General features: G+C 47.1%; 1 protein-coding gene and 1 long non-coding RNA gene across 2 annotated transcripts in view; both read right to left on the reverse strand.

The window, feature by feature from the left end:
• The window catches only part of MEIOSIN (meiosis initiator), a 2,478,810-nt gene that overhangs the window by 1,103,385 nt on the left and 1,350,027 nt on the right, over positions 1-25,398 (reverse strand). The window lies entirely within an intron of this gene.
• Positions 23,132-23,931, reverse strand: LOC146798417 (uncharacterized). Its single transcript, XR_014969157.1, has 3 exons — positions 23,798-23,931; positions 23,322-23,402; positions 23,132-23,230 (listed from the first exon to the last, which is right to left on the reverse strand). It is a non-coding gene; the product is annotated as an uncharacterized LOC146798417 (long non-coding RNA).

The following is a 25,398-nucleotide window of genomic DNA, read 5'->3' on the forward strand; positions in this document are numbered from 1 at the left end:
TAGCCGCCTGCGCGGCGACCCGTTTGCCCGAGGCTTCTAAAAGCTTAGACTCCTTGTCTGGGGGAGGCGTTTCTCCAGTTGTCTGAGAGTTAGCGCGCTTCCTGGCATTTGATACGACTAGGGAGTCTAAAGGGAGCTGGGCCTTAATGTATGCAGGGTCTTGCGGGGCTGGTCGGTACTTTTTTTCGATGCGTGGGTTGAGAACCCTAGCTCGAACAGGGTCCTTAAAGACTTCAGTAGCATGCTTTATAACCCCTTTGATCATGGGCAGTATGTGGACAGTCTTTTGTGACTGCTCAAAGGTATCAAGGAGGAAGTCCTCTTCAATGGCGTCTGTGTGCATTGTAACGCCGTGGAATGTTGCTGCCCTATTTATAAGTTGGCCGTACCCTAGGTGGTCATCAGGAGGGGAGGGCTTGGAAGGGTAGGTAGTGGGGTCAGGCATGTCAGGTATAGGATAAGACCAGTCATCCATGGGTGCTGGGTCTGGGAACGTAAAAGGGTCGTTTGGGTCAGCAGGATCATCAAATAAATCAGGGTCCGCCCCTCCCCCTAAGTCATCATTATCATCCTGTGGAGGAGGTGAATGATAGGGAGATGGTAAAGGTAAAGGTAAAGGAGAAGCAGGAGGAGGAGGGGGGGACGGGTTAGGAGGTAAAACAGGAGAGGAAGGACGAAGTGGTGAAGTAGCACAGTCCTTTTTCCGTATGGGAGCTGGGGGAGGTGTAGTGTCCAGCTTCCGCTTTTTATATGGGATGGCAGTCACATGTCCCGTTTTAGGATTGATGTAGATCCGTTTCTGAGTAGGATCTGGTCGAAAAAGATCATCTGGCTCCGAAGGTGGTGTCTGTGACGTCCGCTTCGGGTCTTTATGAGCTTGTTTCGGCGGGGACGCAGTTTTCGGCTCCGATGATTTTTTCGGGTCCGATGGATTTTTCGGTGCCGACTGATTTTTCGGTGCCGACTGATTTTTCGGTGCCGACTGATTTTTCGGTGCCGACTGAGGTTTCGGTGCCGATTGAGGTTTCGGTGCCGATTGATGTTTCGGTGCCGAATGAGTTTTCGGTGCCGATGGACTTTTAGGCATCGATGTTGAAGAACGTTTCGGTGCCGGTGGAGACTTCGGTGCCGAGGAACGTTTCTGTGCCGAAGGAGATTTCGGTCTTGGAGCCTGTTTCGGTGCCAACAATGAGTGTTTGGGTGCCGAGGGTGTTAAAGGCACAATTAGGTGAGGTTTGCTCGAGCCCGAGCCACCCACAGGCTTAGATGTCTTCGGAGCCGGGCCCGAGGGCGGGGCTTCTGAAGAGGATTTCCGGTCGCGACTGGGCCCAACTGGCGGAGTCTTGACCACTGCTTTTTTGGATGGGGCAGGGGCAGGGGGGGTGGTACTCACACGCTGCCCTGGAGTGATGAGGTCATCGGAATCGTCGGCTTCGGACACGATCTCGAGATCTTCGGTGTCGTCTTCGGGAACATCTTGAGCAAAGATGTCTTCCGGTTCTGGAGCTGGTTTGGCCATAATATGGCGTCGAGCTCTTCGGTCCCGGAGGGTCTTCTTGGAACGGAAAGCGGAACAAGCTGGACAGGTGGACTCGTTGTGTTCCGGCGACAGGCAGAGGTTGCAAACCTCGTGGTGGTCACTGTGGGGGAACTTCGCTCCACACTGGGGGCATTTTTTGAAGGGTGTCCTGTCCATCAGCCGCTTCCGGAACCGGTCCGAGTTGATGTCGACGTCGATGGAATACAAATCAAAGAGTTAAATCGATTGCTGGAAGTTTTCTGCTGGAGCGGAAAAAAGTTCATCCGAACCCAATGGCGGAAAAAAACAATCTGCCGATGGAGTGGATGCCCATGCGCACTGTTGTCCAGGGGAGGAGTCACCAACCTCGTGACCAAAGGCTTCTCCGAAGACAACAACAACCTGCAATCATCCGAGCCCAACACCAGATGGCGATCTTATCCTCAGTGTGTGATCTGCAGCTCATATGCCTCGAACATATATTTTTTTCAACCAAAAAAACAATAAAGTAATAATTTAATTAAAGATGTAGATTCAAAGTTAAAACTATTATACAGTAAAACGTTTTGGCAATTTTGTTTGATATTGAATTGTATATTAAATCACAAAAAAACTTTAAAGAAAAAAAAATTACATATTAAATGAATAATTTAAGAATTGAAAATTCTTTCTAAACCTAAACGTAATATTAAATTTTTTATAAATGTAGATTATACTATACAATCTGTCAATTGAAAGATATAATATTCACACTAAAAGGTATTAAAAAGTAGTACAAATTTAAATATTATAATGTGTAAAATGTACGCAAACCACAAAAGAAAATCACACATTAGTAACAAAATAGGATTTGTCGAGGGGTAAAAAAAAGTATTTCGATTTCAATAAGCACACAAGTAGGAAAAGAGTTATTTGACAAAGGGCTAAAATTTAATATTGAGACTCTAGTAAGCGCAATAATAGGGAAATAGTTGTATTGCATAGGGGTAACTATTATTAATTACTACTCCAGTAAGTGGAATATTATAAACAGAGTAACTTATTCAAACAATGTATAACATGTTTGAAATAATACTAAATACACACAAAAATTACATGTGAAAATACATATCAAAATATGATAATACCCAAAAAATATAAATATTTCAAAAACTATATAATATATGTGTTATAACTCTAAAAACAATGTGCATGATTATAATATCGGTAGGACCGCCAGTATCTGTAGTACTTTGATCTCTACACACGGGCGAGAGCCACATTAGGATGCAGTCCGAAATAATTGCCGAAGGATCAACCAAGCCAAATCTTCCAATTGCCTCAAGTAAAACAGCGGACGGTACGATTGAATTTCACCACAATGGATTATGATGCAACATTCTGCCAACCACTTTGCTTAGCTTGTGCTGACTTAAAAAGGCTGGTGGAACATTTTTTTGGGGGTACGTATCGGGGGCTGTGCCACCTATGGGCCTCCGCAATGTTCAAATCCTTCCATGGTGCAACACCTAAACATACTTGCATGCCGTGCCTGCCATGTGGTACAGGGATGTTTAAAAACAGGCCTCCTTGGATTGAAGCTGGTGATGCGGTACTTTGCAATGCTTCAGTACAAGCCTTTATAAAATAGACATGTTTAGGAATGACTGAAAGGCAGTCTGATGATAAATTTGGTATGGTGGGACTAATGAGTACCTGTTGGTCCGTCACATTCTTGCAACAATGGCGGCAGGACAGTCTTCCAGATGCAATCATAATAAGAAATAATGTTATTCACAAGCAAAATCACACGACAATAAAAATATACAATAACCAAATATTGTAAAAAAACAAGTAATTCTAAAAACCTTTATTATTTTTTTTTTAAATGTATACACTTTACATATACAGAGTACACAAAAAGAATCGTAAACAAAGTATTCAAATTATGTAATATACACATGTTATTAAAATTGTAATATGTGAATCTATTAATAGCAACTAATAATATAACACACTATTTCTAATTATGAACATACATACAGTTAAGAGGATAGAATAAAAAATCAACCAAAACATAATATACAAATTAAGATAATATTCAGTGCTGTTTAGATGATTACCAGTTTAATTATTATTAGTTATTAACTAGAGCGAATTAATTATATTACATTAACTTAATTTCAATAATGTTCCGACAAATGCCAAACGTCACACCGATTATATCAAATAAACATTATCACAAGTACAGAATAAGAATAAATATTTAACATTTCATTAGTTAATAGGGATCAACATGGTATTTAATGATTAAAATTACATTACTTCAGAGGGTTTAAACATACTGGAATAACATATTGTATTAGAGTCACTCAATCAGTACATTTGTAGAGCACACAACTTACCTGTGAGGGTGTCTCGACGCTGGGGGGAGGGAGGGCGTGGATGCTGCTAATGCTCAAACAGCCAGGTCTTAAGCAGTCTGCTGAAGGCCAGCAGGTCCAGGGTCTGTCGTAGGCTTGTGTGGAAGGTGTTCAAGGTTTTTGCGTCGAGGTGGGAGAACAATCTGCCGCCGAAGGTCGATCAACAGATGCAAGGGACTGTGGCGAGTGCGAGGTCAGCATAGCGAAGCCTGGCGGTTCGGGGTATAGAAGGTGAGTCGTTCATTTAGTCCAGAGTTGTGGATTAATTTGTGAGGGTGGGTGAGGAGACTGAAGGTGATCCTCTTGTTGACTAAGAGCCAGTGCAGGTCTTTCAGGTGGGCTGTGATGTGGCTGTTGAGTGGGTTGTTGAGGATGAGGCGTGCAGAGGCGTTCTGTATGCGTTGTAGTAATTTCTGGAGTTTAGGTGAGGTTACTGCGTAGAGAGCATTGCCGTAGTCCAGTCTGTAATTGACGAGGGCATGGGTAACTGTCCTCCTGGTACCGGGGGGGGGATCCAACTGTAAATCTTGCGGAGCATGCGGATGGTCTTGAAACATGAGGAGGAGACGGCGTACACTTGATGGGTCATTGACAATGAGAAGTCTAGGATGATTCCCTGGTTGCGTGCGTGGTTAAAGGGCTTCAGTGCAACTCCTGGTGCGGACGGCCACTATGAGTCATCCCAGGCAGAGGGGGTGGATCCGAAGATAAGGAACTCCATATTGTCCGATTTCAGTTTAAGGCGGCTGTTTGTCATCGGTTTGGAGTTGGCCTTCATTCCTTCGTGTTGGTCGATTTGGCGGTGGTGGGGGCCTTGGTGAAGGAGAGAATCAGATGGGTGTCGTCAGCGTATGAGACGGTGTTGAGGTGGTGCGATAGGGTGATGTTGGTGAGAGGTGCCATGTAGATGTTAAAGAGTGTCTGGCTAAGGGACGATCCTTGGGGTTTGCTTGTGGTACGTATTACAGAATAAAATCAATACATATTCAAGCTAACCTTGAAAATCAACTAATAATATTAATTACATTCAAAATCTTTGAATAAACATCATATGCAACTGCACAACACAAAAGACTGAGCAAAAAAATAGGGGTCTAATAGGATAGCAGAAAAATGGTTGCCTCAAGGCCGGCGGTAGCAACGACCAAGCCAGCGGCGGCCATCCGTCTGCGAGCGAAACCCGAAAAATGGATGGTCACATTAGCATTGCGGTGATAAATTCCACAGGCCACTTTTCCGCAGTTAGCAGTCCTCACGCTTGCATGGTGGGCAGAGATGGACCGCTAAAATGGTGCATATGCAGGGGGAGGCTCTTCCGGCACTATTATGATGACAGCGGAAGCCAACCTTTCCCCAGCATTGGAACCTCCATTGAAAGGATGGCGGAGACATGTTCCGGTGGGCCAATTGGCTGCCCCAAATGTTTTGGGGGGGTGTGGGTGCGCTGGGGGGCTAATATGTACCTGTACCAGGTGGCAGGCACTGTGCAGTGCCTGCCACACAGTGCATGGAAATCAGGACATACTCCTTTTGATATTGCCGCGGTGCTGCTGGCAGCAGCAACCAGAGCAATGTTAAAGGCCAGGATTGTACCGCGGAGGTCGGATTTGGACTGCGGAGCATACTAATTGGACCGTTGGTAATACCGCGGTCCTTGTGGGCGGTCTTTTCCCGCTACCATGAAGGTCGGGGTGATTTTGCGACCTGCATCCTAATGACCCCCATTGTGAAAAATTGTAGTATTCAATTGACATACATATTTCTCAAATAAATAAGTAATACTATCCAAAACATAATAATTAACTTCAATTCATTACATACCTTCACTATCTATACACCTAAAAAACACATGCCGCTAAATAATCTTTATTCAGAAATAACATTTAATTATATAAGCGACAATTAATGTTTATTTATATTTAATAAATTATATATATTAATAGGTTGCTGATGAATTATAATTTATTTACTATCCACCCTAAATGGTTATGAACCACACAACCATTGTGTATTTTAACATCACAAAAATAATAAAATGTAATTTAAAAAATTAATTACATTTTAAAAACACTAATAGAGATAAAAATAAGAAAAAACATTTTATAACAGATAAAGTCAGAAAACATATTAAAAAAAAAATCTTTAATATTCTTAAATTACAAATTTATGTAAAATATAGAAATAATTTCAATAATACTAACAACTGTATTAATTTCATCAAAATCAATAATTCTGATTCTTATATTCTAGCACAAATTATTTCTATGTGCCAATATTTAATACTCAATGTTTATGCATGGCAGTATTTTATGTAACATATTTTATTCAAAAAACAAAATATATTGAATACCTAGATTGTAGTGAAGCATACATCTGAGAAAGAATGTGTGTTGCTGTAACTTGAACTGTGTCTCCTGTAACCCGACCAGGAGCCCTGGATTAGGACCAATATACAGTACAAGGCACCAGAGGACAAGCATTGGTTGGGCCACTAACTGAGATTCTATTTGGTATTAGAATGCTGTATTAATTTGCTCTACACAGGTACTCTGTACAGACAGATATTAATCCATGAGAGGAAATTTGTTGAGAAACTCAACTGCCTGCAAGCCAAGTTGGTTGAAACAATGCAAGTGGTTGACTGACATGATCATTTGCCTGAGTATGGCACATAACAGTTTACCAACCCACTCAGTACATATTGAAATTAAAAAAACCAAGATCAATAGAATCACTTATTGTAAGGAGTTAAAAGAGAAAATAAATTTTTTCTTCAAGCTGCGAATTTTAAAAAAAGGATAAAGGCTGGATGTTGATTTGCTGCAGAGTTTTACCATGCTCAGTCGTGTGCAATGATAAAAACAATAAAATAAACGTGATATGCCAGTAACTGGCAAGCAAGAAAAATTGCGTAAATATGCAATTATTAGCAAGGCACTTACCTACTTAACTAGGCAATAACCTTCTTTAACAAAACTAGTGTTTCAATAAAATTCACAATTAAATTTCCAAGAACGCAACTGTGAAGGACCCGGGAAAAAATAAATTTTTCCAATTGCATTCAACGAACAGACTTAAAACATTATAATGCATTTTTAACATCAAACTGATACTGTGTATATCCATCATCCCAGATAATCGTGCATTATTAAGTAGGGGGCTTATTTCCTTATTTGCATGCCTATCAAAAAATTGATGTCAAAAATATAGATCATTTAAAAAAGGTTAAAATAAAAAGCCAACATATTAATTACCTATACCTTAACAGGTAAATTCGATAAATGTTGGAAAAAAACTAATTGAATTTAAAAATATTGTTCTGAAAATTATATATGTATGTGTATATATATATATATATATATATATATATATATATATATATATATATTATTTTATATAGATATTTTATATATATATATCTGTGTGGGAAATAAATTAAATATATAGATATATATATATAATTAAAAAATTATTTTTTTATTAAAAAATAAAAGTAATAAACTTTTAACAACATATACCTCATAAAAATTAAGGTAAAACAAACATACATAATCAACAATTGTATAGATATTAACTTTAAAAAAATATATATTTTTGTTTTTTTAGTTTTAAATTTATTTCAAAATATAAACACACACACACACACATATATATATATATATGTATATATATATATACATCTCTTCAAACCTTGTTTCGCGATATCCTCTGCCTCAAAAGGGTGGCGGGCTGCCAGCAAGGACGCGCCCCTTAGTATTCCATCAATCAATCCTTTGCTCATAAAGATTGCGCCGAGCCCCAATTTGTTTGTAACAGCGTGCTTTATTCCATCAAGTTTGTGGCAAACAACTCCCGACGCGTTTCGAAACCCTCCGGTTTCTTGGTCACAAAGAAACCGGAGGGTTTCCAAACGCGTTGGAAGTTGTTTGCCACAAACTTGATGGAATAGAGCACGCTGTTACAAACAAATTGGGGCTCGGCGCAATCTTTATGAGCAAAGGATTGATTGATGGAATATATATATATATATATATATATATATATATATATATATATATATATATACACATTTCAATAACATAAAAAAAGTAAAAAATAAATATAAAAGTCTTTTAACTATAATATAGTAATACAGTCAGTGCAACAGTAAGGAAAATGTTGAAAACAATGGAGTTCAAAGTACTATTCCCAATCTAGTGACTGCAACAATAGTAAAAGTGTTGGATAGCGGAGGTGTTAAAAAAACTTTTCACAATCGAGTACGTGTATCAGCAGGTGAAAGTGTTACATAGGGGAGGGGTAAAAATTACTGTTCACACTCCAGTAAAGGCCCGATTCTGATGCGGGTTGGAAAAGCTTCCCAAACAAATCTTTTGGGAAAACGTTTCCGACCCACTCGGATCGGGAGAGTCCAGCCGGCAGAGTACGATGCATCCGGATGCTTCCAGATACCATATGGTTGAACTCCCCTGGACTTAAATGGGAGCATATGTTCCTAACCGCATCATAATTGGACCCTTGGTCAGGAAAAAACGTTCCTGATCCAATTTGGAAGGAGCAAATGCCATTAGGAGGCATTCCTAACCGCATCAGTGGTGAAAGTGTTGGATAGTGGCGGGGTAAAATGTACTATTGCCAACAAAATGAGTGCAACAGTAGGGAAAAAATTGAATTTGCGAGGGATAACATTTACTATTCCCACTACAATAATTGAAACAGTAGTGAAAGTGTTGGAAAGCAGAGGGGTATAAATTAAGCTTCACAATAAAATGAGTGTAACAGTAGTGAAATTGTTGGATAGCGGAGGGGTAGAAATTTACAATTAGAAATGCAATGAGTGCAACAGTAGGGAAAGTGTTGGATAGTGGACTGGTAAAAAATAATATTCGAACTCCAATGAGTGAAAGAGTTGAGAAAGTGTTGGATAGCAGAGGAGCAAACATTTTTATTCATACTCCATTGAGTGCAACAGTAAGGATAGTGTTGGATAGTAGCAAGCTAAATGTTAAAATTCACACTGCAATCAATAAATAGAATTAATATTATCACTACAGTCAGTAACAAATTAAAAAGAATAAAAATATTAAAAACAGCAAACTTATTCACAAAAAATATATATATATAAATCTGATAAAAATTCAATTGAAAATATATTTAATATTACATATTGAGCAAAACATATACTAAGGATAAATGCATATATCACATGACTAAATATTATATTGAATTAAAAAAACTTAAGAAATTGGCTTGACCCAAAAAGAAAGAAAAATATTAATTTTTACTTAAACGTACTTATTTTTATTATCTCCCCTATAAGACTATAAAATTTGAAAAGCCACCTCTAAATTTAAAAAAAAATAGTACTTACCTAATACACTTAGGTGCCGATTCCGATCCGTTAAAAATATTCCCCGTACGAATCGGATCCGTATTTTTTAACGTACGATTCGTACAAGTCCCGCACAAACCGGCAAGTACGATACGTATGTGAAAAACTACATATGAATCGCATTGGGAAAATTCCTCGACACGTTGTCGGATTGAAAAAAGTCCCCGACACGTCCCCGTACATTTTTACGTACAATTCGTAAAATTGATGCCCAAGCGTGCAAGTACGATCCGTCCCGTCCATCCAAATGTACAACCGTATGAAAAAAACACCGTACGGAGCGAACTCCAATAGCAACCATGCAGATGTCTAAACATGTGCCCGCATACGCGCTGAACACCCCCCCGTATGTACGCGCCGTACCCCCAGCCCCCGTATGTACGCGCCATACCCCCGCTCCCCTGTATGTACGTGCCGTACCCCCAGCCCCACCTATGTACGCGACGTACCCCCAGCCCCCCCCGTAGGTACGCGCCGTACCCCCGGTCCCCCGAATGTACGCGCCGTACCCCCAGCCCCCCGTATGTACGACCTGTACCCCAGGCCCCTACACCAGCACCCTCACCCAGCATCGTGCATTTACGAATCGTACCAAACCATTGCAAATGTGAGCACTGTACAACAACATGGCCGATGTACGCACCTTACAGACGCAAAAAACACTCGTACTGAACCAGGACACTGCAAAACACCACAAGGAGGGTCAATTTGAATCGCACAACACCACAAAACACGTCCAACAAGCCCAAATACATGGAATACACTGACCTGCAACATCCAAACAGGTAAACAGAGGCCCAAACCACAACCACATCTTATAACACACCCACCCAAATTTCAAACACAGCCACACCCACAAATGGACCAATAAAAAGGGCCCACACACACAAACCATGAGCCTTTGCAACAGACCCACTGCTGACAGACCCAACATACAAACCACTGCACCATACCTGAATCCTGACTACACCTTACACTTGCACACCTTCACACAACCACCTTCACAAACACCCCCTAATCACATTCACACACACACCGTCACAACCACACACCCACAACCATCCACACCCACACCCCACACCATGCCCACAGACAAGGATCCAAAGTTCACAAGGGAGGAGCTGGACATCCTTGTCAACGAAGTCATCAGAGTCGAGCCACAGCTCTTTGGAACATTGGTCAGACAGACCAGCATAGCGGAGAAATCAGCCATGTGGCAGAGGATCGTCGATCGGGTGAATGCTGTTGCGGCCATCAGAAGGACCAGGCATGAATGCCAAGCCAGGTGGTACGATCTGCGGAGGGCGGTAAAGAGAAAAATGAATGAATAGCACGCCCAGACAAACATCACTGGAGGCGGTGCCCCCCGCAGACCAGTACATTACCATACCTGGGAGGAGAAGGTGATGGGCACGCTTATGCCGGTGGGAGTACATGGGCTTGAAGGAGTCGCATAGCCTGGTGAGTACACAAACAACTCACGTTACATGGGGGAACTGCATCCGCAAGCCAACTCCAAATAATACACGCAACTACCTCAAAGCCCACACCGGACACAACCACACTAAAAAAAAACGCACATGCCACTAACGGGTCCATGCCCCATTCATCAAGCAAGGCCATGCCAAGTCACAGGCCACACAAAATACCAACACAAGACTGGATGTCCGCAATGCCGGAAGGGTGGGCCTCTCAAAACACATTGTGCAACTCAGAAGCAGACACCAATGCCCTCAGCCCATATGGCCTAGGGCAGAGCTTTCCAAACAGTGTGTCCCGACACAGTACTGTGTCGCCTGCAAATGGTGGGCGCGTCGCAGGATGACATCGGTATGAACAGCCATTTTGCACATAACAGCAGCTAATGAAGAGGCATCCCTTTGAAAGAGTGTCAGCACACACCGCCGCAGCAGCGCAGACTCAGAGACACTCTGGTCTATGGGGGCCGGGAGATTCAAAACTAAGCCTCATGAACAAGCAAATGGCCTGTGAAAGACCTGCAAAGTGTGTGTGCCCAGGAAGCTGGGCTGAGGTGACAGAGGGTGACAGACAGACGGAGGGAGAGGGAGATAGAGGGAGGGAGACAGACAGAGGGATGGAGAGAGGGAGACCAAATCCCCCTTGGGTGGTTTGGGCTTGCTCGCTCGTCAGCAGGTGGACTGTGTGCATGGTTACAAGGTTTGGCAGTGCGTGAACCAGCCCTTCTTGTGTTGTAAATCACTGGGGCATGTGTCAATCTGTGCATGAGAAGATTCTTGCTTCAGGCACAAACCTAACCTTACACTCAGTTTTGCCACTCACTGTGTTTGTTAAAACTGATTCACAAATACATAAGTAACCTTCCTGCTTACTCTAATTGTTTTGAAAATGCACCATTTGCCCACTTAAAGTGCAAACCGTCAGGCGGTACTGCCTCGCTCGCTAAACAGACTTACTGAGTCCCAAAATGAAGCATCTACAAAAAGTGTGTCACCAACAGGAAAGCAGTGGCCTAGGGACATACCCATGCACCATGCTCAATGCACAGGGACTTGCCAAGTACAGACAAGGTAGATGACACTTGGCCCTGCTGTAGACAGCACAAGGACCTCCTGTGACCACTGTACACTCAAACACCAACTCCACATGCCTCTACCTACCACAGGAACTCACATTCACTGTCATGCCAGCATGCACCATGAGGGGATAGAGACATCACCTGGTAGACCCAATGACAAATCACACCACACCCAACAGCATGCCCGGTCAAACCCCCCCCCCCCTTACACAAGCACACACCCCCGTGGCAGGCAACGGATTTTGACACTGACACAATGGACATGTGACACAACAAGACCAATCCATAGCCAAATAAGCATCCTACCACTCATTAGACAGGCCAAAGACTCAGGAGTACATATCAATCTGTCCCCCGCAACATACCCATCCACAAGTGTACTTTGAGAGGAATGCTAGCCATATCCAACTACCTAGAGGAACTGTGCCAACATGAATATGTATCAATCATGGATGTCGCATAAAAAACACCATTAACATTGTCTCTCTCTCACACACAGGGCAACGTCGTCGATCTCCCCCCAAAACTGGGGGGGAAGAATCACAGGCCCAGGCTCCGCGTGACGATGATCCCACCGGCAGCGACGACTCTCACCACTCCGTGGTTGACCCCGACCAAGCTGTACCCTCTGGTGCCCAAGCCCCTTCAGCACCTGCATCAGGTACAACTGTGCCAACCACCACCCCCATTCCTGCCACATCCCAGGATACACCCAGGAGCCCTGCTCGCACTGGACAACACAGCCAGTCTGACCAGGAGGGACAAGGTTCTCCGGGCACCCAGGAGGAGGCAGGCGACCCCGCAAATGCCATCCCTCAGGGGTCCCGTAGACCTGATGTGCCCACAACGGCAGGCCAGGCTGTGTGGGCAGGGGTGGTGGGAGTGGAGGACGGCGGAGGCGAGCACCTGACCAGCCAGCTGAGGGAACCGGTATGGCACACGTACGCCACATCCTCGACACATACCAACGTGACACCAGGGCCATCAGCCAGGTTGTGTCGACCCTCACAGACATCAAGGGGACCCTCGAGGAGATGAAGACCCTGCAGGCCGAGCAACATGCCAGTCAACGACAACACCAAGGACGGATGGAGGCAAGAGTGTCTGAGCTCGTGGCGGTGCAAACGGACATGAGCCGTTCACTCCGTCGGATTGCCGACAACATGGGCAACCCTCCCTGTGCCACCAGGTGAAGATCACCACCAGCCACAGGGAGGGATGAGGAGGAGGAGGATTCGTCCGACAGAGCATCACAAACATCGTCGCGGCCTGCATCTGAGGGTCCCCAGAGGAAGGTGGGTCGTCCACGGAAAAGACCGTGAGAGTAAGCTGACCATCAACATCTCCCACGTCACCTGGCCCTCTGGCGCAACAGCAGCACCTCATCCAATGACATTCTCTGCCACATGGACTTGCTGGTCACAGTCTGACCAATGATGACCAAGACTGTGCCATGGACTTTGCTGACTGCCAATGCCAAGGATACCAACTCCCCCTGTGAACTTTGGATTCTAGACACCCGGCGAGCACCTCTTTTCATCCACCCAAACACGTACCCCAACACAAATAAAAATCCTCACAATCATGAGATGATGCCGTCATTTTGCATTATTCCATTACATGTGTGTTGTAATGTCAAACAATGCCTGAATGTTGAAGTAACTCCAACCATCCATACCCTGGGATCTGAGTCTGGCACAGGACACACATGGGTTACAATGTATCATTCAATACAGACATGGAGCACTATACTCACCCGTGATGGGCTCAACCTGCTGAGGGGGGGCTTGCACAACTGTGCGGACAGACCTATTTTGAAGAGCATCATTCATGCGCAGAGGTCAGGGCTCATGTGGAGTGTCCTGGGGGTGGGAGTCCCAGGTATATGTAGTCAGGTGCGAGAACTGTGCCCTGCATGCTGGAGTAAGGTGGATGTGGAGAATGGTGGCCAGGCCAAGGTTGGAAGCATGGAGATGGCACAATGGGGTCTTGGATGACAGTGCCACAAGGTTGTTTTGGGCTCGTGGTCGTGGACTGCATCCTGAGTGTGGGTGTGGATTGTGAAGGTCATCCTGCAGCAGACAGTGATCCATTGCAGCTATCTCTGCTGGACGGTGATGTGGCAGGGTCGCCGGATGTTGAAGCACAGCTGTGCAGATGCACCCTGGATGTGGACAAGTATAATGGGAGTGGTAATTTACTTGCTCCGTAGAGGGCAGGGTAGGATTTGGCACGGATGTTGTAGTGGACCTGGAGGATGGTCTGTCTTGCCTTGAGGTGGATCGAACTGGGGATCATGTGCATAATGCAGAGTGCGCTGCAGCATGAGGTACAGATGCTGGTGATCAGCATAGCACATGTGATCAAGCAATACATGATGCACACCAGCTTGTGTGCGTGGCCACTGGGTGCTTGTGCAGGGCTCTTGCGGGTGGGACACAAGCAGTTGACCCAGCTGTAAGGGGACAATCCGCAGATGATCACCTCAGTCCTGTACAAGTCCAGCCTCAGGTGGCTGATGTTCAGCCATCTGCCAATGGATCTCATGCATTATTGAATATGAGAACTGGCAAGGTCAGCGTCTTTGGGGAGGGTGAGGAGCACCTGGCTGTCAATGGCACACGAGATGATGATGAGGTGCTGTGCGCATGTGATGGTGTAGAGGGGGATCCAGGACACATTGTAGACTGACACGCTGAGACATGATACCTCTGCCATGTGTCCGACAACGACACCATACTACATGCAGAGGCCTTGAGTACCACTCCCATGGGCTTGTTGGGGTACATAGCCGGTGCGGAGTAGGAGGGACATGACCTGGTTGGTGTGACAGGGCCTGGAAGGCGTGCCAGCGCTGTGTAGGCAGTTGGAGTTGCAGACTTATTATGCAAAGGTGTCGTGTGGGCGCTTACTGCATGCCTGAGTGCAGGGGACAGATGTTTTGGATGGACATTGCTTGGAGGGTGGCTGCAACATCATACTGTAGCATGATGTGGCTCATGCAAGGACATGAGGCTCGTGCAATGTGCACGTAGCATGTGCAGACGGTCCAGCCTTTGGCACCGCGTGGTCGCAACTGTCACACACAAGCTGATTACACCCAAATGAATGGGTGGAGGGAGGAAGGGAGGAGCATCTTAGAGGCGTGTGTGTGAGGCCAAATATAGAAACTGTGTGCCCTTGCTGCAGGGCCTGCACCAGCAGGCGGCATGTCCTGAAAACCATGCCACACGTTTCACACAAAGACAAGGATGTCAGAAAGGACTACTGCAAAAGGTGTATGTTAAGGAAGAAGTGTGTGGTTCAACATGGCACACACAGAGACAATGGATGCACAATCAGCAAAGATGACTGACAATGGATCAGGAAACTGAAGGGCGAGATGCGCACAGGAAACAAACACTCAGCAGGTGTTGAGTGCCCGTTGTGGGGACAGAGATGCAAAAATACCTACACAGCCATGGACTTCATGCACAATACAGATTCTAATCCCTGACAAACAGCCTGCATCTTGCTACTCTGCACATAGACTCATATGCACAATCTCTGATAACAAAACAAGAGATGCCGCATGCACAGTGGCAAGAGACCTGCATTGACAGAGATGCGGCACCTTGGAGCCTGAGGGACACCTTTATTATTCATGCTCGCATGAAGGCAAATGCATCAATATGAACAGACGCACAGGTCAGGTGGATGAACATGTGGAGCCTACACTGGCACCCCCCTTTGCACCACAGATGCTGGAAATCCATTGAACTGGCACACAAGTGACAGGGTTGAGCCAAACACCCCCTGCCGGTCACAGAGAGGCTGCTATTCACCATTGAGCCTCTAATGGGGATGTCCCACACTATGTCAAGCCAGTGCATCCCGTATGTTTCCGAGGGCAGTGTGACACACATTGATGCCTTCATCACAATCCACAGTCCCATTACAGATGACTGTCACCAAGTGTGACTATCAATTCATGTGAATACTGCCACATGTCATGTGCCCCATGCTGAGTCGACATGTATGCATAGTAAGAAAACAAGCACAGGAGCAGTGCACACACATTGTAAACAAATACCACACCCAAAAAGCCGTGCTGCATCCTATACCCAAAGGAGACTTTTCACCATGTCCTTGCATGTAACGCTGATTCAGCACAAAATGGTTTGAATAATTGGTTGTTGATTATTTGTACCAAAAATTATACAAAAATGTTGAAAAAGTAATACAAAAAAAGTGTAAATATAGAAAAATAATTTATGGATAAAATTTTTTTTATGTATAAACCTGTATTTCAGGTTCAAGTGATAAATTAAAAAAAATATTATTTAAAATTATAACATAATTTAAGGGATGATTAGCATTCAGCTGTAAAAGCCTCCGACCCTTCATCAGAGCCTTTAAAGATGCATCGTAATATGCCTGTAAGATTACTTTACGAGTGCCTCATTTTCATGATAGCAGTCGTAATGGAATTCAAACGGTCATTCAGGCTAACTTAGAGGCGTAAAAAAAAAATTATGCCAATTCTGTATTGGACACCCGACCAAGTGAGGTATCATTTTACTCGGAAGACTGAGAGGACTCTGTGTGGTAAGACCTTTGTGCCAGCATGGTGATCACACACAAAGGTGCTGATTCCGATCCGGTAAAAATAATTAGCGTATGACCCGTATCCGTATTATTTACCTACGAGTCGTACAAGTACCGTACAAACGGGCAAGTACGAATCGGTAGTGAAAAATAACTACGAATAGCGTCGGGAAAAGGGTACGACAGTGCGTCGGATAGTTTTTACGTCCGAATATAGTCGGGAAAAGTGTACGAGAGTGAGGCGGACATTTTTAAGTGCAAATCGTAAAACACAAGTCCGAGCGCGCAAGTACGATCCCGACGTCCGTCCGAATACACATTTGCACGTAAAATGGCCCGTACGGAGCCAACGCAGTAGCACACATGTACACGGTAAACTAATGCCCGTGTATGAGCCGTACAGCCCCCCCACCCCCAAATATGTCAGCACCATACACCACCCTGTCCGCACTGTACCCCAGCCCCGCAACTGTACATGCCGTACCCCCCATGTACGCGCCTAACCCCCCCTGTCCGCACTGTATACCAGCACCGCACCTGTACGCGCCATACCACCACCCCCCCATGTACGTGCCTTACCCCCCATGTACGTGCTTAACCCCCCCCTGCACGAGCCTTACCCCCCCATGTACGCGCCGTACCTCTGCATGAACGCGCCGTAGCCCAGGGACACACGTGTACGCACCGTACCCCCACCACATGTACGCACCTCATCCCCCCATGTACGCGCTGTACCCCCAAATGTACGCGCTGTACCGCAGGGCCGCACGTGTACACACCGTACCCCCACCGCATGTACGCGCCACACTCCAACACCGTACCCCAGCACCTTCACCCAGCATCGCGTATGTACGGATCGTACCTACGCGAAAACTAGTCTTACAGAACCAGGACACTGTAAAACAGCACAAGGAGGGTCAATTCGACTTGCACAACACCACAAAACACGTCTACATGACTAAATACATCTCAATGACTGACCTGGCACATCCAAACAGGCAAACAGAGGCCCTAAATCACAACCACCTCTTATAACACACCCACCAAAATTCAAACACAGCCACACCCAAAAATGGACCAATAAAAAGGGCCCACAGACATAACCCATGAGCCTTTGCAACAGACCCACTGCTGCCAGACCCCACAGAGAAACAACTCTACATTACTCATACCTGCACTACACCTCCACTCACACACCTTCACACAACCTCCTTCACAAACATCCCCCTCTTCACATTCACACACACACCGTCACATTCACACCCACACACCCACAACCATCCACACGCACACCCCAAACCATGCCCACAGACAAGAATCCAAAGTTCACAACGGCGGAGCTGGACCTCCTTGTCAACGAAATCATCAGAGTCGAGCCACAGCTCTTTGGAACATTGGTCAGACAGACCAGCATAGCAGAAAAATCTGCCATGTGGCAGAGGATTGTAGATAAGGTGAATGCTGTTGCGCCCATCAGAAGGACCAGGCATGAATGACAAGCCAGGTGGTACGATCTGCGCAGGGTGCTCAAGAGGAAAATGAACGAAGAATATGCCAACAGTAACATCACTGGAGGTGGGCCGCCCCGCAGACCCGTACACTACCATCCCTGGGAGGAGAAGGTGATGCACCTGCTACCGCCGGTGGGAGTACACGGAGACGAAGGAGTCGCAGAGCCTGGTAAATACACAAACAACTTACGTAACATGGGGGCAATGGGGTCCACACCACATGTACACCAAATGCACGCAACTTCCCCAAAAGACCTTACCGCACACAACCACACTCAAAAACCAAGCTCATGCCACTAACGTCACCATGCACCCTTCACAAATCAAGGCAAAGCCATGTCCAAGGCTACAGCAACCACAAACACAAGACTGGATGTCCGGGAGGCTGGGAGGGTGGGCTCCACACAACACATTGTGAAAATGAGACGCAGACACCAATGCCGTCAGCCCACATGGCATAGGTACATAGCCATGCACAATGCACAGGGACTGGCAAAGTACTGACAATGTAGCTGACACTTGGCCCTGCTGTATGCAGCACAAGGCCCTCCTGGGACCACTGTACACTCAAACACCAACTACACAAGCACAGGTATCTAGCACAGGCACTCACACTCAATGTCATGCCTGCATGCACCATGAGGGGACAGACACATCACCTGGGAGACCCAATTACACCTCACACCACACACAACAGCAGGCCCGGTCACAAACCCCCCCTAACACAAGCACACACCCCCGGGGCAGGCAACGGATTTACACACTCCCACAATGGACATGTGACACAACAAGACCAATCCACAGCCAAATAAGCATCATAGCCAACAATCTACAGGTCAAACACTCAGGAGAACATCCCAATCTGTCCCCCGCAACATACCCATCCCCAAGTGGACATTGAGAGGAATGCTAGGCACATCCAACTACCTGGAGTAACTGTGTCAACTTGAATATGTATGAAAGATAGATGTCGCATGAAACACCATTAACATTGTCTCTCTCTCACACACAGGGCAACGTCGTCGATCTCCCCCCAACACTGGGGGGGAAGAATCACAGGCCCAGGCTCCGCGTGACGATGATCCCACCGGCAGCGACGACTCTCACCACTCCATGGTTGACCCCGACCAACCTGTACCCTCTGGTGCCCAAGCCCCTGCAGTACCTGTGTCAGGTACATCTGTGCCAACCACCACCCCCATTCCTGCCACATCCCAGGACACACACAGGAGCCCTGCTCGCACAGAACAACAGAGCCAGTCTGACCAGGAGGGACAAGGTTCTCCGGGCACCCAGGAGGAGGCAGCCAACCCTGCAAATGCCATCCCTCAGGGGTCCTGTAGACCCAATGTGCCCACAACGGCAGGCCAGGCTCAAGTGGGCAGGGGTGGTGGGAGTGGAGGCAGGCGGAGGCGCGAACCTGACCAGCCAGCTCAGGACACCGGTATGTCACACATACGCAACATCCTGGACTCATACCGGCGTGACACCAGAGGCATCAACCAGGTCGTGTCGAGACTCTCAGAGATGCAGGGGACCCTCGATGAGATAAAGAACCTGCAGGTCGAGCATCATGCCAGTCATCAACAACAGCAAGGACGGATGGAGGCAAGACTGTCTGAGCTCCTGGCGGTGCACAGGCACATGAGCCAATCACTCCGTCAGATCGCCCAAAGCATGGGCAACCCTCCCTGTGCCACCAGGCGTAGACCAGCACCAGACACAGTGAGGGAGGAGGAGGATGAGTCTGACGGAGCGTCCCAAGCATCGCCAAGGCCTGCATCGGAGGGTCCCCGGAGGAAGGTGGGTCGTCCACGGAAAAGACCGTGAGAGTCAGCGGAACATCCACATCTCCCAGGTCACCTGGCCAGGCACCTGGCGCAACAGCAGCACCTCATCCAATGACATTCTCTAACACATGGACTTGCTGGTCACAGTCTGACCAATGATGACCAACACTGTGGTCTGGACTCTGATGACTTCCAATGACAAGAATACCATCTCCCCCTGTGAACTTTGGATTCTATTCACCCGGTAGAGCCCCTATTTTCATCTACCAATACACGTACCCCACCGCAAATAAATATATTACTTTGGTCATGAGACGTTCCTGTCATATTGCATTATTCAACCACATATGTGTGTGGAAAATTCAAACTATGCCTGAGTGTTGAACTAACTTCAGCCATCCATACCCTGGGATCAGAGTCTGCTACAGGACACACATGGGTCACAAGGTATCATTCAATGTAGGCATGGAGCACAACACTCACCTGTGATGGCCTCTGGCTGCTGAGTGGGGGCTTGCTAAACTGTGCGGACAGACCCATTTGTGAGAGTATCATCAAGGCGTAGAGGTCATGGCTCATGTGGAGGTTCCCGGGGAGGGAGTCCTAGGTATGTGTGGCCAGGTGGGAGGACAATGTCCTGTATGCTGGAGTACGGTGGATGTGAAGAACGGTGGCCAGGGCAAGGTTGTATGCACGGAGATGGCCCAACGGGATCTAGGATGACAGACAGTGATCCATTGCAGCTATCTATGGTGGACGGTAAGGTGGCTGGGGTGCAGGGTGTTGAAGCTGAGGTGTGCAGATGCACCCTGGATGTGGACAACTTTCCTGGGAGTTTGGATGTACTTGCTCCGTAGAGGGCAGGCCAGTATTTGACACGGATGTTGTAATGGACCTGGGGGATGGTCTGTCTTTCTTGGAGTGGATCTATCTGTGGATCATGTGCATAATGCAGAGGGCGTTGCAGCATGAGGTACAGATGCTGTGGACTACCATGGGAAATGTGAGCGAGCCAAACATGATGAACGCTATCTTGTGTGTGTGGCCACTGGGTGCTTGTGCAGGGCTTCTGCGTGTGGGACACAAGCACTTGACCCAGCTGGAAGGGGACAATCCTCAGATGATCACCTCAGTCCTGTACAAGTCCAGCCTCAGGTGGCTCGTGTTCAGCCATTCATCAATGGATCTCATGCATACTTGAATGATGGAACTGCCAATGTCTGTGTCTTTGTTGAGGGTGTGGAGCACCTGGCTGTCAATGGCATACGAGCTGATGATGAGGTGCTGTGCGCATGTGATGGTGGAGAGGGGGGTCCTGGACACTCTGTAGATTGACATGCTGAGAGATGATACCTGTGCCATGTCCCAGACAATGACACCATACTAGATGCTGAAGCCTTGAGTCCCACTCCCATGCCCTTGCTGTGCTACTGAGCCGGTGGGGAGTATTAGGGACGTGACCTGGTTGGTGTGACAGGGCCTGGAAGGCAGGGCAGCGCAGTGTAGGCAGTTGGAGTTGCACACTCAGCATGCAAAGGTGTCGTGTGTGTGCCCAGGGTATGTCTGACAGCAGGCGTCAGATGTGCGGATGGACATAGCTCGGAGTGTGGCTGCTACATCAGACTGCAGTGTGATGTGGGTCATGCAAGGACAGGAGGGTGGTGCAATGTTCACCTTGCATGTGCTGATGGTCCAGCCTTTGGCACCGCGTGGCGGCAACAGTGGCATAGACAAGCTGAGGACAGCCAAATGAATGGGTGGAGGGAGGAAGTGAGGAGCATCTTGGAGGCGTGTGTGTTGCCAAATCAGGATACTCTGTGGGCCCTTGCTGCAGGGCCCGCAGCAGCAGGCGGCATCTCCTTGCAAAATGCCCGAATTTGCACACAAAGACTAGGATGTCAGAAGGATAACTGCAACAGGCGCATGTGTAAAGTAAGGAGTGTCCAGTGTCACATGGCACACCCAGAGACAATGCATGCACAATCACCAAAGAGGCATGACGCCGGATCAGGAAACTGAAGGCCGACCTGCGCACAGGAGACACACCCTCAGCAGCTGTTGATGGCCCATTGTGTGGACCAACATGCAAAATAACATACACGACCATGTACTTCATGCCCAATATGGAGCATAATCCATGAGCAACTGCATGCATGTTGCTAAACTACACATGGACTCCTCTGCATAATCTTCCACAACTATGCCAGATATGCCGCGTGCAAAGTGTCAAGAGACCTGCATTGACAGAGATGAGGCACCTTGGAGTGTGACGAACACCTTTATTACTCAGCCTCACACTAAGGGAAATGCATCAATTGGAACAGACTCACAGGTCATTTGGCTGACCATGTGTGACCTACACTGGACACCACCTTTAACACAAAGATGTGGCAAGTCCTACAGAGCTGGCACACAAGTGAAGGGGTTGAGCCTAACACCCGTTGCTGCACACGGAGAGTATGCAATTCCCCAATGAGCCTCATATAGGGATGTCCCACACTATGTCCACCATTAGCATCCCATATGTGCCTGAGGGACGTTTTACACACATTGATGCCTTTGTCAGAATCCACAAACCATTACAGATGACTGTCAGGAAGGGTGACTATCAATTCATGGGAGCCATGCAACACGTCATGTGGCCCATGGTTAGTCGACATGTATGCATGGTAACACAACATGCACAGGAGCAGTCCCCACATATCACAAACACGTACCACCCACAAAATGCCATGCCACACTCCTTCCCCCAAATGACATTTCACCATGTCTGTTCATGTTACTCTGATCCAGCACACGTAGCAATACTCATGAGGAATAGCAGGAGGGCAATGATGACATGAGCAGACGACCGGCGCAATAACCTGTGGAGGACAGACACACAACAAGTCAGCAAAGAGCTAGTAATCCACAAGGAATGATGTTGTCACCATGCTCTTAATAATTTATTGTCCCAGCAAAAAGGTGTGGAATGACATCATCACTTTAATGACATCAGAACACAACTCCAAGTCACTTAGCACACAGTCAGCTGGACACACACATTGCAACACATGCCACACAAGGCTCAAAGCGTGCACACTCAGACACAGGGACTCACCATAATGAGAAGAAGTTGCAGATAAGCTGACTCCGGATGTCCTCATCCTCATCTTCACTTGCCCAAGCCCTTCATCCTCCACGGGTGGATGATCCTGCTCATCGGGATCCAGGATGAGTGGGACGGCCTTCTCCACTGCCATGTTGTGCAGCATGCAGCACACAATGAAGATTTTGCACACCTTCACCGGGGCATATGGGAGGGCGCCGCCGGTCCTGTGGAGGCACCGGAATCTGCTCCTCAGGAATCCAAACGTCCTCTCAATCACGCGCCTCGTCTGCCCATGGGTGTCGTTGTACCGGTGTTCTGCGGCTGTTCTGAGGTTGCGGAGAGGCGTCATCAGCCATGGCATGTTGGGATAGCCAGAGTCCCCTACATGGAAACATCATGTGAAGAAGTGGGTCAGGAGATGCCGTACGATACAAAGATAGCGCTAAACACAGGACTAACAGAGTATACCCACCAACAAGACATGCTCGTTCCGCGTGCAGCATCATTTCTGGCACCCTGCTACGCCTCATGATGTATGCATCGTGTGCGGACCCTGGAAAACGTGAACAGACATGGGATATCAGCATGTTAGCAAGACACACCACAAGGGCATTAATGGAGTGATAATGTTTTCTGTTCCTATAGGCTACCTCCTGTGCCTGTGGTGGTACCAAAGCCACATGTGTCCCATCAATGGCCCCAATTACATGAGGCATCCCTCCCAGGGCATAGAACTCACCCTTGACACGTGTCAACTGCTCACGAGTGGGGAAATGGATGAAGTCATCCAGGTGCACCAACATGGCTTCTAAAACATCATGCAGGACACGGCTGAACATTGTCTGGGACATGCCACAAACATCAGCTATGGTCAATTGAAACGTGCCGGTGGCAAAAAAATGTAGGGCTGCCATCACCTTCATCTTGGGGGTCAGAGCCGTAGGATACCTGTGTTGTGGTTGGAGGTGTGGTGCAAGCCGGCGGGTCAAGTCCTCTATCAACTCTTGCGAGAAGCGGTATCTGCGTATGCAGTCATGTTCACGCATGGCATCCAGGTCTGGCATTCGTCTGGGGAGAGGCGGTGCCCTGCAGAGATTTGGAAGGAATAACAAAGAGTGAGTACACTACCACACCAATGTCACTGAGGTGAGCACATGTTCAACAGCTAATACACATCTGCTTAATACAGAGTCTGGCCTGTGCAATACATCCAGGACACGTAGGCCAGCCAGGTGATACTCCTACGAAGTGCCAGCCACAATAGTTGCATGGCAATGTTGACGTGACATGCCATTAAAATAGCTGTGTGCCAGTGTAAGTGACAAGCCAGACACATTACATGAGTTACAGACATCCACATATCAGCATTTGAAGGATGTCATATCATACAGACAGCTGCCGGGAGTCTAGACGCGCAGGTCACATGTCATCTGTATAAGGACAGATAACACACATTTCCATGAAGGGGTACATGTCAAAAACTGATGACACAGACATTGAGAGAACGCAGATCTTGCCTCATGTCAGGAAGTCATCTTCGAACCATCATGACACATGCAAAGTGTGAGTCCACATGCAGCATGGTGTGCGTATATGTGTGTCATGCACATATGCACACAGACACATGTTGGATGCTGCAACAGCAGATGGAGTTGACGGAACACCAACGCCAAGCTCATGGGAAGACATGACACACACATGACAGTCACATCGTGGCACGCTGGTAGTCACATGTCAGGTGTAATTATCCATGTACCTTGCATCAGGGGACAGTTGCGGGTGTTGCTGACTGTGCCATACCAGTGATGCAGTGCTTGACACGTGTGTCCCACATGCACACATGTGCAAAGTGTGAAGGGGAAGTGTGCCACGTAGTGCGCCATCACACATGACATGTGTAAACAGCTAATCACACATCTATTGTGCCACTACATGAGGACACATGTGCCGCATCACTGCCTGACACACCTAGGCCCTGCACATGAAGGACTGCACTGACAATGACTTGATGTCCAGCCTTGTGCGAGTCTGACACCTCCATTCCTTTCGTGTGCGCCTCCTATCACCAGTGTAAGCTGTGAAACGCATTACACACGCTCTGAGGGCGTGTGTACGGCCCGTACTCACGCGTGAGTACCTGCCGTACACGCTTGAGTACGTGCTGATCACTCTGCCCTACAGTAACACAACTATAGTGATCAGTGTTCGGCACGTACTCACGCGTGTACGGGCCGTACACTCGTGAGTACGTGCCGATCACTCTGACCTACAGTAACACAACTATAGTGCTCAGTGATCAGCACGTACTCACGCGTGTATGGGCCGTACACGCGTGAGTACGTGCCAATCACTCTGACCTACAGTAACACAACTATAGTGATCAGTGATCGGCACGTACTCACGCGTGTACGGCCCGTACACGCGTGAGTACGTGCCGATCACTAGGGCCGACGGTAACACAACTATAGTGATAGGCACGTACTCACGCGTGTACGGCCCGTACACGCGTGAGTACGTGCCGATCACTGATCACTATAGTTGTGTTACTG

Source organism: Triturus cristatus, chromosome 9, assembly GCF_964204655.1.
Source record: "Triturus cristatus chromosome 9, aTriCri1.1, whole genome shotgun sequence".
NCBI classification, from domain to species: Eukaryota; Metazoa; Chordata; class Amphibia; order Caudata; family Salamandridae; genus Triturus; species Triturus cristatus.